The following is a 10,167-nucleotide window of genomic DNA, read 5'->3' on the forward strand; positions in this document are numbered from 1 at the left end:
GCTGAATATATCCTGGTGGAAAATATCATTAGAATAAGAAGTGATTTATACTGAGCTTTGCTTTTATTGAATCTATTGAATATACTGTCTCTAAAATTTCTTACCCATTTATCCTGAAAAAGTTCAGGACATGCCACCCTAAACTACGCCACTTTGGCCTATTGATTATTTTGCACTGAGGGAATTTGAAAAGCAACTAATGCACATGGAGGTTTTCTCTGAATGCTACTTATCTCCCTAAAGTTGGAACCTCAGAAAACAATAACAACAACAAAAACCCCTCAATTGTTATCAATACCCTTCTCAAGAATTTCATCAACCAGGAAAGACTGATTTTTATCACAGAAGAGGAGACTAGCAGGTAGCACAGCACTGAGACAAACTTTGTCACAAATTATCACATCTCCCATTCATTCTTCTGATGGCTCATGTATCTTTCCTAAAATTTATTTCTTTTTCCTTAAGTTACCTACATTCCTCCTCTTCTTCACCTATTAAGATGACTAATAAGTTCCCAAATCTCGCTGCTGTTTTGGGAATTCACTTTTTTTTTCTATAATGTTCTTGTATAACATTAAAAAATAATAAATTTATATACCTTTACTTCTATTAACTGCCTGTTGTCAATTTATTTCACAGACTCAGCTATTAATCCTAGAGAGATAAAGGAAAAGATTTTTTCTTCCCTACAGTCTTAATTCCATTCTTTTAAGAACACAGAAGCATTTGTTTTTGCTTTATTTTTTTCTTTTTCCCTTCATGAGATGATAAGAAACAAACAAAACAAAGGACACAAAATGACCAGTAGTTGTAAAAGCACATGGAATACTTCCTGGCACCTACTAAGCTTCTGAGAAATGTTAACTATTATTATTACTAGTTGCCTAATTTGAGGCAAGTTACCAAGTGTTCCCAAGCCCCAGGTTCTTCTATTGTAAAATAAAGATTCATTCATCTTTTATTCTAGAAATATTTAGAAGTTTAATAAGGATCAACCCTTATGTAGGGCATTGGGTGGTATTAATAGTTACTTCACATTAATTTTAGAAAGAGTAAGTGAGGTAATAAATATCAGTTGCTTAACCGCATGCCTATTAGTTGGAAAGTAGTTAGTAAATGTTAGCTGGTGATGAAGAATGGTGGTAGTGGTCATGGGAAAATTATGTATTGCTTAGATATAAATGCAAGGGAAAGAATTACCAGAAAACCAAGGTCAGGCAGAGATCCAGGAAAGGGCAAAGAACAACTATGGAACTACTGAAGAAGAAGACTTGTCGTTTGTGGAGGATTAAATATCATAACCCAACTTCCCAAATTTTGGTAGCAATTTGGAGCAGAAATCCAGAGTAAAATTGAAGGGGGTGATGAATGTGACAGAAATGAGACATTCTTAAAGGAAAGAGCAAAACTGGAGATAGAATGTAGTTGTATACATACAAGTACACAAGCAAAATGAAGAAACAAACAAATCAAAATTCCACATAAATGATGTGAAAATACTGATTAAAACCATGTAGTGGGTGTTGATGGGCACTGAGATCCCATATTCAAATAGGGCAGAAGAAAGAAAATGTTAATTCAGCATCACCTATGAGATACTCGGGCTTTATTCACCTGCCTTGTCCTGGTATCTGCTTTTGATGTGGTCACTGTACCCGTAAATCCTGGACCGTGTTAAGGCTTCTGTCTCCTCCATAATGCTTAAGAAAAAAGCTCATTTGAACAACAGACCAATGGGTATATGACATGAGATGAAAAGGGTTAGAAAGGTTTAGCTTCCTGTCAAATAAATTATGTTAAATGAATACATCTGTTGAATGAATGACTGAACCAAGTAGAAAAAGTGGAAAAATACTGAGATACCCTTGTCTAATGGCAAGAGCCCAGGATTAGGAAACAACCACCATATGCTTATTTGAATTGCAGTAGCAGTAGTTATTAAACATTTTTTTCATTAGAGGGTTATATTGAATTAAATGTTAATTGCCAAATAAACATATGTCATATATATGTGGTTTTAAAATCTCTCATTCATACAAAGAGTGTCTTCATAAGTAATACCTCAGATGATTTGAATTGCTTAATTAAAAAGATAAAAGCAAATAGGAGAGAACATAAATGACTTTCCGATCATAGGAGAACTACTATAATCTCTTTTTTATAATGCTAGCTAGCATCCAGGGACAGATGTAACATCTGTGATGTAGATTAATTGTGTGATATACTTTAGCCTCCAAAAGATGGTGATAGATATTCACAGACACACTTAGAAAATGTGAGATCCTATCTACCTTATAAATCTTTTATTAAAATGTCTATTATTACTTCTAAATATTAACTATTCAACAAATCTATCGGAAGAAAGTTCTCTCTCTCTTCCTCCCCAACCCTTCATTTTCTAGCAACACTACCAACCTTATAAACATGCAGTGGTGCCTGAGGCTTTGGCCATCATTGTCTCTCACATGCTAGAAATATATGTGTGCATCTTTTTGGAACCCTTCAATGGTACTAACCTGGGCCACTGTGTTAGGGAATTATTATAATTTTTTTTGAGGGAGAAATAGAAATGAATCAGAAATATTAGCAAATACTGCTGTATGCCTTGATTTTTTTATTACTGTTCTCCCTCCAGTTCTGAACATTTTGAGGCCCTGTGAGTCACGACCAAAGCAGAAGAGAATGTTTTGTCCTACATGTGCTCAACCTGGCATCAAAACTGTTGACCTTATACAAATAGATAGCCATAGATTTCTCCAGCTAAATCAGTATATTCAAGAAACACAGGGAGTCTAGCGGTGAACATTTGCATGTCCAGAGAAGCAAAAGAGAGGAACACTCCTTTATGGAGTTGCAGAAGCTGTTGTAAATGAAGAGTCCTTAGGAGGAAACTACAATTTTAAAGTGATTTTCACTGGCTGAGTTGTTACTGGGCAAAGAGGAATCTTTCCTTCTTCTGCAGAGATGGAAAAGCAGTGTCACTTCCTGTCAGAGAGGCAACATGTCTTCCTGTTGGGATCAGGAGTGTGCTGACGTGTACATGAGAGTTCTCTATTCTGATTTGCTACACCATTTTAAGTGAGGTTTCTGTTTATTAATTTTTACAAATCATAAAATTTTAAGTGTTCAGGACCAAATATCAGATAAACTCTATTGTGATATGCTATGAGAAATATGTATTTCTATGAAAATTGTGTCAGAGAATTTAGGGATGCAGAAAGAATTGTCAATATTTTGTACTCCTATTTTTAAATATTTTTGTTTGTTTGTTTGAGACTCAACATAAAAGTCACTCCTGGCTAACCTTGACCCTGCAGTCATTGCTTGAGACAACTTTTTACAAAGGGTACCTAACTGTCAGGACATTACTCTGTCCAGAAGTTTCATCGCACAATGTAATGGTTCAATAGGTTTCAGGGGTCGAGAGAAAATCAGACACATATAGAAATTCCTTTTAAAATACAATTTTAACTTCATTTGATCATAAAGGAGAATATTACTGCCACTAGAGTAAGAAATAAAGCAATAGTATGAAAACTCTTATATTTGTTTATATTCAAGTAAAAGAATCAGGACAGGAGAACACTCCTCTGGCAGTGGCACTGTGATCTGGCTTCACACAGACTCACTTCATGCTGAGTTTCTGACAGTTTGACAGATTTTGTGTCTGGCTTAAAACTCTGAGCCTGTAGAGAACCTTTTGATGACATGGTTAGATTCCTCCTCTGAGAACATCATTTCTTTCAAGGCAGTTCCTGCGGGTGACCTAACATAGGTTTTTGTTTCTGTAGGGTGACCTATCAAAACTAGTGGCACATAGATGAACATTATAGAGGGCTCCCAAGGGCAGTAGAATACCCTGCATTCTGGAAACATGAGGTGAGTTACCTGACATTCAAAAGCAAGGGACAAAATACCCAGGAAGGCAGTTCACAGTAGAGGGCATAGCCCCATTATTTCAACCAGTAACATAACAAGCATTGTGTGCTCCACTGCCTGGTGGTCTGATACATACCCATTTTCTGAAATAATCTAAACAACAGAATGTGTGAAAATCATTTTAACATGTAACCCCAAAAGTGATTCCTTTACCAGTCTATTCACATCTTACTGAAATAAACTATTTTCCTATTTCCAAAATAAACTGTTAATTTCTTTTGGATAGGATGTTTGTTTCTTCACTCCATTTGTAGCACTTCTGGTACATAATAGACATCCACAATATTGTGATTTTACTAACTAAAAAACACAAAATAACACATAAAATGATTCGGGATAAATGGGAAAATAAATTATTTGACAAATGATATTGAGATAAATAGTTCATCATAAAAAATACTGGGTTGGATATGTTCTTTATGTGAAAACAGATTTCAGCTAAGTTAAAGATTTAAATGAAATACTGTGACATCAAAATGCAACCAGAAAAAAATGTCAGTATTTGATTTGGGGACAGAGGACTTTAAGCATTTTCTATGCATTAACATACCAAAGACTCCACACACACAAAATTAATGACTGTGCACAAAAATATTTTTTTTTATTATTAAGTGATAGGCAGGGAGGCAGACCGACAGACTCATGCGTGCTCTCCGACCAGAATCCACCAGGCAAACCCACTACCAGGAGATGCCCTGCCCATATGGGGCTGCTGCTTCAACTGAGCTATTCTAGCGCCTGAGGCAAGGCCATGGAGCCATCCTCAGCGCCTGGGGCCAACTTGCTCAAAACATTTGAGCCATGGCTGGAAGAGAAGAAGAGAGACAGAGAGAGAGAGAAAGAGAGAGAGAAGAGGGAGAGGGAGGGGTGGAGAAGCAAACGGTTGCTTTTCCTGTGTGCCCTGACAGGAAATTGAACCCAGGACTTCCACATGCCAGGCTGACCCTCTACTTCTGAGCCAACTGGCCAGAGCAAAAATAAAAATTACAAAATAAAAATTGCAATAATTAATAAGTAATAACTAAGAAAATAGAAAATAAAGCACACATGGAAGATCAAAATTTTATACTCTTAATTTACAAAGAACTATTGTAAATTAAGTGCAGTATCCCAGTAGAAAAATAGGCTAAAGGCCACTTAATTTTCAAAAGGAAAAATAAAAAAAGTCAATAATTCTATTTTTAAAATGTAAGCTCTGGTTCCATCAGCTGCCTGAGGGGTGCTCAGTCCTTCTGAGTATGCCACTGTTGAGGTGGGGTGAGGCCCTCACTCACCTGGAGACTAGTGTGTGCCCAACAGTACCCAGACGCACTTGCCCAACATTTGCCCGCATCATGGCCTCAGAGCTTGCCTGCGTCTACTGGACCCTCATCCTGCAGGACGATGAGGTGATGTGATGGAGGATAAGATCAACACCTTCATTAAAGCAGCTGGTACAAATGTTGAACCTTTTGGGCCAGGCTTGTTTGCGAAAGCTCTGGCAGGAGCCTCATCTACAGAGCAGGGGCTATAGGACCTGCCCAGCGGGCGGTTCCGCCCCCGTAAGTGCGCTCCGCTCAGCAGAAGAAAGTGGAAGCAAAGAATGAAGAATCTGAGGAGTCTGATGACACCGGCTCTGGTCTTTCTGACTAAACTTCTTTTAGAACACATTCAGTACAAAGCTGAACTCTGAAAAAACAAACAGAAAACATAATTGCTGTAGTAATCAAAGAAAAAAAATTTTAATAAAAATTTATCATTACTGTTACCTATGAAATTAGAAAAAGAAGTTGAAACACAAGATATCCAGTGGTAATAAGAACCCAGTGAAACACACTACTTAATATGCAGCTGGTGGGAGCGTACCTTTCATGAAGGCAGTTGCTATTATACCAATTAGGAATTAAGTTGTTCTAGCAAAGCTAAAGTGGTAGTGATGTAAACAATGTAGGTGTTTTCTTTTCTCACTCAATGAGAAAATGGAGATGGAAATTCCAGGGATAGTAGGAGGGCCACGTAACAATACATTCTCTTTCTCTCACTCCCTGCCCCTGTCTCTGTCTCTCCCACATTTCCTGTATGCACACACTTCCAGCCATAGCTAAGTTGCTGTTTATTTTCTATATGCAGGTGTTAAAACTCTTGCCCGGTGACAACATTTTGTCATATCCCAATGCTAAAGGCAAGATGAAACAATGGCAGGAGGGTCAGCCTTCTTTTAACAGAACTTTTCCATGGTCCATCCTTAGTAGGTTTTCCTGCCAGCTAAGTCGATGACAGTCTGCAGGCATGAGAAAGAGTCACATTGGGCAGACAATTAGCACTCTCTATTGTACTTTCAAAAGTTTATACATATACAACAACCCATCATTATCTCAGTTATATAATCAGTTATATAATCAGATATATATTTTTAAAGGTTTTTACTGATGTTACAGTAATATAATGTTATGGTAAATAAATATATAGAAATGTAGAAAAATATAGAAGATATATAGAAATAAGTTAAAAGCCATTAAGGCAAGTGAATAAGGCTATGCCCTTCAGGTAAGAGGTAATCTGTTGTGTAGAGATATGATAGGCAAGACGTTTGCTCTGCACAGGGCCCAATTAGCGTGTGTGTGTGAAATCATACATAGATAAAAAGAACTCCCTGTGAGAAATTCCCCAAAAGTGGCTTGATGTGATAATCCTGTGGATTAACACCTGTTAGAAGGCATATGCCAGAAAGGGTACTTAAGCCAAGGGGACTCCAGCTGCAGTCAGTTGTCCAGACTCTAACATTGAATGTGGACTGTCTCCAAGCCATTCTGTCCAAGGACAGCCTAGAGGAGCAGGGCCACGGGGATCCATTAAGCTGTGCCCAGGCATGCCATAGGATTTGTGAGTAATAAACTGCCTGTGTGATTGCTGCAACTAACTTGTGTGTCATTCGTGTCTTTCCTCTGATGGCAATTGGTCTCAGTACCAATAAGTAGAATCCTCATAGCCGCCTCAAGAGTAGTCTCAAAGAAGCTGCTAGCACTTCTGTTAAGCAAGAGTCCCACTGCATGGGGAAGTCGAATCAGGGATGCCTGACCCATGTAGAGCTCGAGCTCCACCGGGACAATTGATATGTCATTCAAAATAATAAGATACCTGGGAAACAATACATAGTTCTGGGTGCCTGCTGCCATGGAAACCAAACTTGTGATATTAGTGACTGTGAGAAGGAAAGAAGTTTATTCAAGTGTTGGCAACCTGAGAAGGTGGGGACTCTTGTCCTCCAAGCACATCCTAACATCTCAGGGCAGGCAGGGGGTTTTATAATGGGGGAGAGGAAAAGCAGAACAAAGAAATAAATCAAGGGAAAGGAGTTGAAGAAGTTCTCTACGTGCAGACCAGCACATTCTTTGCAGATAACTATTTGAAGGTCAGCAAATATCCCAGAGCCGAATGTCTGAAGGTTGGATTCTACTACTTAGGTTTACTCAGGAGCTGAAACTTCTGATTCCTGCAAAGTGTACTTAAACAATAAACTTTTAACCTTGCAAGATTTGAGAGAATCTCTAGATTTGAGAGAAAAGATCAGGTTAGAGTAATAAGCAGGGTTTAACATTTACAAAGATTAATATGCATAGCTTTATATATTTTCTTTTATAAGCTTACTGGATTAGTACATTCTTATTCTAGTTCTATTCTATAGCTAGTCAGACTAATATAAGTAGTATACTGTACTCATACCCAATTACAGTTACAACAGTGAAAAACTAGACACAATATGATTGTTCAATAATAGTGGAATGATTAATTTAATTAAGTTATTTCCACACTGAATATTATAAATATATATTAAAATATGGTTCACAAATATTTCAGCAGACAAAGCTAGAAAACATAATATTGTGGAGGAAAAAATTTAAATCTCTACTTATGGATATATACACAGATACATAAAATGCCTCATAAAATGTTAATAGTGCTTATAGTGATTTGTTAGGGTGTATCAATTTTTATTTTATTTTTGCTTAATTATTTTTCCAATTATTATACAACAATTATATTACAAGGTGGGTCCAAAGTAGGTTTATAGTTGTTAGTATAAAAATAATATAATAATTAATTAATAATAATACAAGAATAAAGTGTATTTTGTGTATTTATAACTATAAACCTACTTTTGCCACACCTTGTATTTTGTGATCAAACATGTATAATAAATATATTTTTAATGAAAAAAAGTCAATGTTTATAAAAGGTACAGTTCACTGGGAATTTTCAAACATGTGTGAGAATGTATATTGGCCATTTTTGTACAGGCATTTTTGAGAAGATTTATCTTTATTTTTAAAGTGATCCCTCTCACCTTCTTGAGAAACTATTATTCTGTTCCCTAGTTACGTAGCACCTTCCAGTGATGGGACAAGTTATGCCTTCTCACAAGTGGCCTTTAGTTTAACCTTGTGACTTCCAAATCTTAAACATTTTATGTATGATTTGCTCTTCAACTGTCAAATAGTTTTACTTAGCACAACATGATTTGTCTATATTTTAGTTATCTGTGATAGAAAAAAATACAATTGTTTGAAAAGCCCAGGAATAAAAGATATATACTTTAAAGTGAAATTTTACTTTATCAATTAAAAAACTAAATATGTTTGTAAATACTACAAATATATGGGAAACTGATTAGGTGGGAATATGTATCAAATACATTAGTGAATTTTTTAATAAAAATAACTGATGAGTCTCACCTGTGGTGGGGCAGTGGATAAAGCATCAACCTCGAACACTGAGGTCACTGGTTTGAAACCCTGGGCTTGCTGGTCAAGGCACATATGGAAGTTGATGCTTCCTGCTCCTCTCCCTCTCTGTCCTCTCTAAGAATGAATAAATATTTTTTTTAAATAACTGATGAGAGATTGATAATGATAACTAAGCAAAAATTTTATTTTATTTAAATAAGAAAATATTTTAAAAATTAATAAATATTAATTTTATATAACATAGTTTATAAGAGTTTTAAATTACATTTTTAAATAGTATATGTATTTTTTGAAAAATATAAATATAAAATATTATAATTAAAAAATCATATCTGGTTTTTGGTTTTTGGTTTTTGGTTTTTGTTTTGTTTTTTTTTATTAAGAGGACGGGAGATACTGAGACAAACTCTCATATGTGCTCCAACCAGGATCCACCCAGCAACCCTTGTCTAGGGCTGATGCTTGAATTAACCAAGCTATTTTTAGCACCTGAGGCTGATATTCAGACAAACTGAGCTATCCTCAGCACCCAGGGCCAACACTTGAACCAACTGAGCCACTTGCTGAGGGAGAGGAAGAGGAAGATAAGGTGGGGGGAGGGGGACAAATAGTCACTTCTCTGGTGTGCCCTAACCAGGAATCAAACCTGAGATGTCTATACGCTGGGTGACACTCTATCCACTGAGCTAGCTGGCCAAGGCCAGAGAAAACTGAGGTCATGTCTTATTCAACAAGAAAAATATATTATTGAAATATAACCTGAGATGCAGTAATAATATTAACAAAGATGGCATGTGCCTGACCGGGCGGTGGCACAGTGGATAGAGCGTCAGACTAGGATGCGGAAGACCCAGGTTCGAGACCCCGAGGTTGCCAGCTTGAGTGAGGGCTCACCTGGTTTAAGCAAAAAAAACTCACCAGTTTGAGCCCAAGGTCGCTGGCTCGAGCAAGGGGTTACTCGCTCTGCTGAAGGCCCGCGGTCAAGGCATGTATGAGAAAGCAATCAATGAACAATTAAGGTGTTGCAATGCGCAACGAAAAACTAATGATTGATGCTTCTCATCTCTCTATTTCTGTCTATCTGTCCCTATCTATCCCTCTCTCTGACTCTCTCTCTGTCTCTGTAAAAAAATTAAATAAATAAATAAATAAACAAAGATGGCATGTATTTAACATTTCTGAGATGCATTTGGAAAGTAATTTCCAAAGAGTAATTATTGATATTCATAAAAAAATATAATGAGGATAAAATAAAATCGGTTAAACTTATTTTTTTAAAAGATTAATGTATAGAATGCCTGCCTATATTTTCTCTCACTGGCAGACTTAACCAGAGTACTTGAATCACATGTGCAATACAAATTGCCTCCCATGTCTTCCTATTTCCATCTGTAATTTTAAAAACCTAGGGTTCAAAAGTTTCCACCTCATAAATGTACTGAGATGTATTAATTATTCAACTAAGAGATGATTCATTATAGACCTGTGAAAACTCAAACTGCTC

This window comes from Saccopteryx leptura, chromosome 7 (genome assembly GCF_036850995.1).
Source record: "Saccopteryx leptura isolate mSacLep1 chromosome 7, mSacLep1_pri_phased_curated, whole genome shotgun sequence".
Lineage (NCBI taxonomy): Eukaryota > Metazoa > Chordata > Mammalia > Chiroptera > Emballonuridae > Saccopteryx > Saccopteryx leptura.